Genomic DNA, 8,799 nt, shown 5'->3' on the forward strand with positions numbered 1-8,799 from the left:
CTCCCGTGAAATCAACTTGTATTGCTTACGTGGTACGTGCTAAATATCTATTTGATTACTTGATGATCACGAATCACATGTTATATGAAATTGTCCATCATTTTAAGGCGAGTGTGTACTTTATCTCACTCGACCTACTAATATGATAAATTTTTATCGTTCGTCAAGTTACTTGATTACTTGTGCATGTTGTAAGCTCTAAACTGAACTGGGCCCCGCTCATGGTTACTAACCTACTCGAGCCAGGACTGGGCTCGGTCGGGTAGGTTGGAACCTTGGGACACCGTTTCGGTATACTCGAGTACTACCACTGGAGGGATAAGGTGATGGCCAGACAAACCGAGAGGGTCCGGAAGTTATAAGGTGCAGATGACCGACATGGTTCCAATGGAACACCGTATCCTTCAATGTGTGTTTATTTTTATATAATAATAGCCATTTCATGCAAATGTGCTACACCTGTGGTGCGCTCAAATTACTCGTAGAATGATAATTGTTTCATGTTCTTATGTCAACGTGCAACCCTGAACCACACATGTGGTATGCTCCTTTTACTTGATTTAATAGAACTGCTAGAGTGTTTTGAAACCTCACTGGGCTGTAAAACTCATTCCACGTTGTGGATTCTTTTTACAGGGTTCGAGACCAAGAGTGCTCGAGAATAGCACTAGATTGCTTTCTTTTGAAGATCTTAAGTTGTATTATAGCGGATGGCTGTAGCACATATTCCGTTGGGTTGTATTTAAGCTTGAAATTTAACTTAATGTAAGTGTGAGATATTTTGGAATACTTTAATTATGTAGTGAAGTTATTTAAAATATTTCGAGTTTTTGAATAATGGATTGTACCGAGTCCTGGCGAGAGCTGGGCAGGCGTCCCGCCGATACCTTTGGGTTCGCCCTTGAGAAAAGTGGAGGCGTCACTGTTGTATCAGAGTTTAGGTTTCAGATCTTTGTAGTGTATTCTAGGGTTAAAAGTTTAGGATGCCGGACTGTGGGACTGATTTGAAAGTTAAGTAACTATTTGTAGGGATGAAAATCAGAGCCACTTCACGTGGTCTCTGCGTGGGGTGAGATTGGGCCAAATGGTGTTACGGTCCTTACTATGTGATTGAGTAAAGGATTAAGTGCCCTTCTAGAAATGTACACTGTGAATCATGAATGTGATAGGTTGTAAAACCTTTATCTTGATCTTTGGAGGAAATTTGATATGTATGTTGGGTAGGAATCTCGAATGAGGTGATTTACTCTTGGGACCGGCCAGCTCGAGTTGTGAATTACCTTATTTCGGATTCTTGTACCCGAGTACTTGAGAGTTGAGGGCAATTCTAAGGATTTGAGATCTCCATTTGAGGGGAAATACGAATGAACCGATTGTTCACGTAAATAGTTACAGGAAACCAATAATCATTTGGCTAAGAATGTAGAAAGTGGCTTAGATTTTGGATGGAATTTGGAATTTATAATTATTTGAATGATGTGGTTTGGTATCGTGGATTCTTCTAGTTTTACCCTAACTAGATTTATGATTTTTCTCCTTTTGATCTTGCCTATGATAGTAAGGGTGGTGCACGCCGTGAGGTCTTTTGTAATTTGCCTGCATGTACTTTTGTTTTTATGGCGCTTAGTTGTCTACGTCCTATATTTGACGTACTTGACTTGTTTGTGATCTCTTGACTTGTAGTGTGACTTTTGATATATTCAAAGAATCATGCTTTAATTCTAAATGTATTTGTAACTTGTATGTACATCTTGAACCCGCGTGAGAATCGAAAATGAGGCAGAGCTTGAGTTCGGATCTTTTCTTAGGACTAAGAATGAAAATTTGTAGTGAATTGGAGAATAAAATGGCCAAGATTTATGCCGCATTAGAATTAGCTCTCGAATTAGAGGTAAAGAGTGATAAAAGTGTTGGATCGAAGTTTATGTATAGATGAACTTGCATGTTTCCTTATATTTCTTAAAAGTATTTTTTAGAATATACGCTTATTCAAACGCAACTCATAACTCGAAACATTGAGGAAATTTTTGAAATATCCTCCACGTATATGTTATTTTATTATAAATGTGTTTTAATGCCATGCATTAAGTTGCATGATTAATCTTCTTAAATGAATTTGAGGAATTTGCAATATGTATTGATGATCGTTGCAAAACACGTTATTTGAAGTTTCTTACTAAGAAAATTTAGTTTTGTATCATGAAGAAAAGTTTGTATCTTTTAACTCTAATTTCGAAATTGTGAATCGCATTTTTCCACATACATATCCAAAATACATTAAAACCCTCAATTTTATTTCGTATATTATGATTGACTTGATTTGGACAAAAATTTGATTGGTCGTTTGGGACAAAAGAAACCAGGCCATTTCTAAAATTGTTAAATTTGAAAATCAAATGCTAGTAAATGGTTTTGGACGATTTGAGTTCGAAAATTTTGATAAGCATGACTATTAAGGGGAAAATGATATTATCCTAAGTGTGAATTTGGAGAACGAAATTCTTTTAAAGAGGGGAGGTTGTGAGGACCCAAAAATTTCGTATTATATTTTGTTTTACTGGTTTAATTAATTATTTAGTTCGAATATTTAAAATCCATTTATATGGAAAAAATGCCTCTTTTATGTTTTTAAAATGTTTTGATAGAAAAGTTACTTTTCGAAAACTCGTTTAGTTTGGAACAACGAGTACACGTTTTTCAAGATTATATTTAAATTGAGAGCGTATTAATTTTGGAAAAATAAAAATGATCAATAGTAGATTAAGAAAAGTCATAAGGACTCGTAAAATTTATTTATTTTAAACTTCTGTTACGAGCTTATTTAAATATTTAAATGCCCGTTTACCCCGAATATTATTTTGTAACCTTTTTAGATCCAATTACATGGAACTATGACTTACATGTATTTTTAAAATGACTTGTCATGACAATTAAATTTTGGAAGCCGTTAAGTGAAAATAGTGCACGTGCGTTTGGAACGATAACCGATTTGAGAATACAATAAGCTCGGAAAAATTGGAGACTTATACATTTGTTTTAAGATAAGCATTTTTATATTTAAGTACTCAAGTGATAGTTATTAGTTCTATCGTTATAAGAATTTCTTAGAGGTTTCGCTTTGTCGGCTTAAATCGGAAGTACGCGTTTTTACGTGCGCGATTAATTGAGGGACTTAAGGCCATTATTTTTGGACAATTATGAGTGAATAACAATAGTATGTATACAAGTGCATTAGAGGTTTAGTGCACTAGTGAAATAAACCCGAGAGGAATCGAGCACGAAGCGTGCGGGTCCGCGCACTATCATTTGTTGACTTTTGGACCATTTTGGGCCACACATTATTAAGCTTTTCATGGGTGCATCACACTAGATCAAAAACCTTCAATTCATCATCTAAAGTGCCGTGCAACTCCTTCTTTTTCTGCTCCAAGAACAGCCGGCCAAGGAAACAAAAGAAACAACTCAAAGCTCTTCAAATTCCATCTTCATTTCTTCAACAAAACACCACCAAACTCCACCAAAATTTAACTACAACTTGCAAACAACTTGGAGATTCACTTAAGCTAGGAAGAAAGCTTCATTTCCACAATTTTCTTGGGGCTCAAAGTGAACAAAAAATTTCTGATCTTGATCATCTAAGGAGGTAATGACGATCAACCCCTTGAATCTTAGTTTATGGAAGTAGTATTGCACTTATAAGCTTGTATATTTGCATGGGTAGCTTTATTTATGTTGGATTTTGATGTGTGGACTCTATGAACTCCCACAATGACTTGAGGACTGATTTCATGAGTCTTGAAGTTATTAATGTTGGTTTAGTACTTAAATTAGTGGAAATAAGTTGTATTGATGAAAGGAAACTCAAAGGAGGTGAAGAGCAAAAATATTCCAATTCTGCCCTTATGAATTTCGTGCACTTTAGTGCAAATTTTTGAGGTTCTAATGACGTTTTCATGATGTATACATGTTATATGAGTTGTGCAGAAAGTTTCATTGAAAAATAACATGATTTGATTGGTCAAATGAGTTGATTTCCAAAGTTAGCAAAACTGGAAATGAATCCCGTATTGCCCAGGCAGTCATTTTGTATCGGCCATAACTCTTTGCTCCGATGTCAAAATCAAGTGCTGTTTGTGGCACTGGAAACTAAACATTCACAGCTTTCCATTGGTATAAAATACATGACCTAGTTCCACTCGAGTGAGCCACACAATTCGTTTGAAAATCACTGCCCTGTTTCGTTGCTCTCCAGGAGACAGGACAGAAATTACTTCTTGATGCTCAAAAACGAGCTTTTTGTGGATAGAATTTGAAAATGGTTTCTTCTGAGAAAATTCATCTTTATGAGAGAGCTTTCCAACGCCATAAACCATATCCAATTTCAAGTTGAATTGAGTGAGTTGAGGCCAAAGTTTGAAACTGCTGCAGTGATAGAATTTTCCACTTGGACAGATTTGTGACTAACAATGATTTGGGACTTGTTTTCCGAAGTTTCTTGGTATAAATCACCTATAAAATGCACCTTGGATATATTTTAGACATTTATTACCAGAATGAACCATGTTTGAAATGTACCCTGGCCAAACGTTTGAAAAACGGCAAAACGGAAGTTCAAAGGCAACTTAACGTTAGAATTTCTTGTGGTTTAATTAACTGATATCCCATGCATATTTTTCTGTGAAATTTGGTAGAGGAATAACCCTTATATGGTTGTATGTACATACCAAATTTGGTGCTATTCCGAGGTCGTTTTGATGTTCAATCAAACTTCCAAAGTTCATGATTTAAGTTTGAAAACCCTTGTTTAACAAGGAAATTTTGGTAACTTTGGGTCACTATATCTTGGTGCTCGAAACTCCGTTTCTCGTTCTGCTTGTTTTGTTATACTCTTGGATTGCAACCCCAATTGATTTCCAAATTTCAAGGGTTAGTTCAAAACAGGTGAGTTTTACCGGATTTCCAAAGTTGCCCAAAAATCAACCTTGAAACTGTTTTAGCAGTAACTTTGAGTCAATTTTTGAATATCATCCACTTACATTCGTGGAAAAGTGTCTTCTAAGAACTTTTAGTACTTTCAAAGAGGTTTCTAACGGTACCCATTTTTCCAATTTTGGACATTCAGGGAGTGAGTTATGATTTTTCAAAGAATACCCTAAACTTGACAAATTTTGGCCTTTTTAAAAGAATCCGCGCGGGAAAACCATTGCACAGAATCTGGCCATGTATCCCGCTGGTTCTTGGCCGTATAGTTGGCCGGATTGTTGGTGAGTTTTGAAAAAAATTGGGTTTCTTCTCTGCCTTGAATCCGGCCAGAAATCCGGCCGGATATCCGGTTAGTTCTTGGCCGGACTGTGACGTGGCACTTCCACGTCCGACTTCGATAGTTCGTCTGAAAATTTATTTACATGATTTCATACCTACTAGCTTCCATCCAATGATTTTAAGGGTGAAACTCAATCTTTTTCTTCCATTTTTGAACACCACTCTTGAGCCTCGATTATGAATAATTAAGGCTCAATTCATGAATTCTCCTTAGAGTGAATACTAGTACAATCTTCATCGATAATTAGAGATTTGTAGTGATATTGAGTGGTAGTTGATTATTGTTTGCTCAGGCACTCGAGGGGACCTTCAAAAGGATCTCGGAGCGGACACCTAAAACGCTTGTTCGAGCACGTACTCACTTGTTGCAATAGGTGAGTGTTCCATATAGGAATACGTAATTGAATAAGTCTAGGACATGCTTATTTCATGATTATTAAGTGTTAAGTATTATGTGTTAAGTATTTACCATACTCATGCCTATTTAAGGAATGTATACTTGCATTGCATATTTACATGAATTGGTTAAATGGTTAACCATATCAAATGACCATATGAACTCGATACATGCTTAACTTGCTAGATTGCTCTCTTAGCCTACTTGGTTTTGAAAAAAATGGAGTCGAGTGTGTACTTTATCGCACTCGTTCTCTTTTGGGATGAATAACTCATGCTTGGAAATGCTCGAATAGCATGACTTGGTATGCTATGGTTGCATGCGTCGTTGGAGTGAATCTTCTCGACTCTCACATGGTAAAATGGGTTAATGGCCAATAGAGGCCTATTAATATAACAAATACTTGTCAATTAATCGAGACTACTCAACCGTTAACCGTTAACCGTGAACCGCTTATCAAATCACATGACTACCTGATTACTTGATTATCTGTTTAATTGATTTCCAATTTACATGATTATGTGATATCCGTGAATTACATGCTCCCATGAAATCAACTTATATTGCTTACGTGGTACGTGCTAAATATCTATTTGATTATTTGATGATCTTGAATCACATGTTATATGAAATTGTCCATCATTTTAAGGCGAGTGTGTACTTTATCTCACTCGACCTACTAATATGTTAAATTTTTACCGTTCACCAAGTTATTTGATTACTTGTGCATGTTGTAAGCTCTAAACTGAACTGGGTCCCGCTCATGGTTACTAACCTACTCGAGCCAGGACTGGGCTCAGTCGGGTAGGTTGGAACTTTGGGACACCGTTTCGGTATACTCGAGTACTACCACTGGAGGGATAAGGTGATGGCCAGACAAACCGAGGGGGTCCGGAAGTTATAAGGTGCAGATGACCGACATGGTTCCAATGGAACACCGTATCCTTCAATGTGTGTTTATTTTTATATAATGATAGCCGTTTCATGCAGATGTGCTACACCTGTGATGCGCTCAAATTACTCGTAGAATGATAGTTGTTTCATGTTCTTACGTCAACGTGCAACCCTGAACCATACATGTGGTATGCTCCCTTTACTTGATTTAATAGAACTGCTAGAGTGTCTTGGAACCTCACTGGGCTATAAAGCTCATTCCATGTTGTGGATTCGTTTTACAGGGTTCGAGACCAAGAGTGCCCGAGAATAGCACTAGATTGCTTTCTTTTGAAGATCTTAAGTTGTATTATAGCGGATGGTTGTAGCACATATTCCATTGGGTTGCATTTAAGCTTGAAAGTTGTAGACACCAAATTTTTTATTTTTTAATTTTATTTATTTAATTAATTTAATCTTAGCTTTATTTGTTTCAATTTTAGGGTTTTCATTTATTATTATTTATTATTTTTATTATTGTTATTTATTTTATTTTTGTTCTAGTGTATTTTTGGCTTCACATTAAATTTCAAGAAAAACAAAAGGAAAAGAGAAAAGGAAAAAGAAAAAAGGTGAAAATGACAAGTGCGACTGCATGCACTTGGACAAGTGTCTTTTCTATGTTTTAGACAACTAAGCACCTAAGGGGTGAGGTGTTAGGGACATTTGGGAAGTTAAGGAATTTTTGAGGGTCAAAGTAGAATTTTGTGAGGGCTAAAAAGAAAACAAAAAAAAACAAGGAGAAAGGCCGAGAGAGTGGGACGGATGAAAGAGGGGAGAGGTTGAAGCTACGGAAAACTAAGGGAGAGGAAAAGAGAGCTAGAGGGAGGTTACGGGGGAGCAGCTAAAGAAAGAAAAAACCGAGAAGGGATGGGCGGCTACATCAGAAAGGGGGGCTGGCAGCCGCAAAGAGGAAAATTTTAGAAGGGAACAAAGAAAAAGGCAGCCGCAAGTGAAGAGAGGAGACGGGCGGATGAAAAAAAATGGAGAAGGGAGCTAGAATGAAACAGAGGGGAAGGAATCGGAAAAAGGAAAAAAACAGAGAAAGAAAGAACAGAGCAGAGAAAGGGGGTTTCAGCTGGAATCATCGGGAAAAATCTTTGCAAAAAATAAGAACCCCCATCTCCAACCCCAGCGGTTTTTTCAAAAATGGCCTCGGTCACTTCTCATCACTCCGCCACCATTCACCACCTCTGCCGCCTCCATAGCCGCCATGGTCCCCAGGGAAAAGAGCGGTTGCAGCTGTGAATGCTTTACAGAAATGGAAGGAAGCCTAATCCGTCTCCCAAAAGTCTCAACTCCTCCCTGAAGAAGACTTCATCTACCTCAACTCGGCTCTCCAGAAAATCTCATCAATCCCCTACCAAAACCCCTATTTGATCCCGATTCTGAGCTTTGTCTCATAATTGATGATAGGCCCAAGTCAAATCTCACCTCAGAGGTTGCTAAAAAGATTGTTAAATCCCAGAATCTGCCTGATAGCCAAAGTCCTTAAACTATCCAACCTCGGAGGCATTGCCCGATGTGAAGTTGAAGATTGATGGGGTGAAGAAACAGAGGCTGCGGAAAACAGAGCAGCCGAAGCTGCTGCACTAGCGAGGAGCCACCACTTCCACCTCGTCGGAGTCCACCGCCATCGGCAAATCTTTGCCGAGAAAATACGTGCGGTAAGAGATCCTTTCTCTTTAAAATTTATTTTTTCTGTTTTTTCTGTTTAAGTTCATGTTTTGAAGCTTAAAACAGAGGATGGTTTTCTTGAATTTTCTCTGGGGATTGTCCACAATTTTGACCGAGCGTTCTTTATGGATTGGTTGGGATATTTTGTTTTGTTTTCTGACAAAAATTTTTGAGCTAGTTATGGCATCAATTGAACAAAAATCATTGAAGTTTTCAATACCCAATAGCTTTTCGATGAAATGCTCAAATGAAACTCGCGGTTTTATCCCTTTCTGGTGTATTCCATTCATGTGATGCATATAATTGCTGTTGTGCATTAGTTTGCTGTTTAATGTTTAGTTCCCTTCCCGTTTATGAAATCTTGTAAAATTGGTTGTGAAGCTACGGTAGAGATTTTTTGCAAAAGAAAGACGCTAACAAGGTTGTAGAAGGTTTCTTCGTGAGCTTTGCCTGGAAAAGTTTTCCAAATT

This window comes from Coffea arabica, chromosome 6c (assembly GCF_036785885.1).
Source record: "Coffea arabica cultivar ET-39 chromosome 6c, Coffea Arabica ET-39 HiFi, whole genome shotgun sequence".
Lineage (NCBI taxonomy): Eukaryota > Viridiplantae > Streptophyta > Magnoliopsida > Gentianales > Rubiaceae > Coffea > Coffea arabica.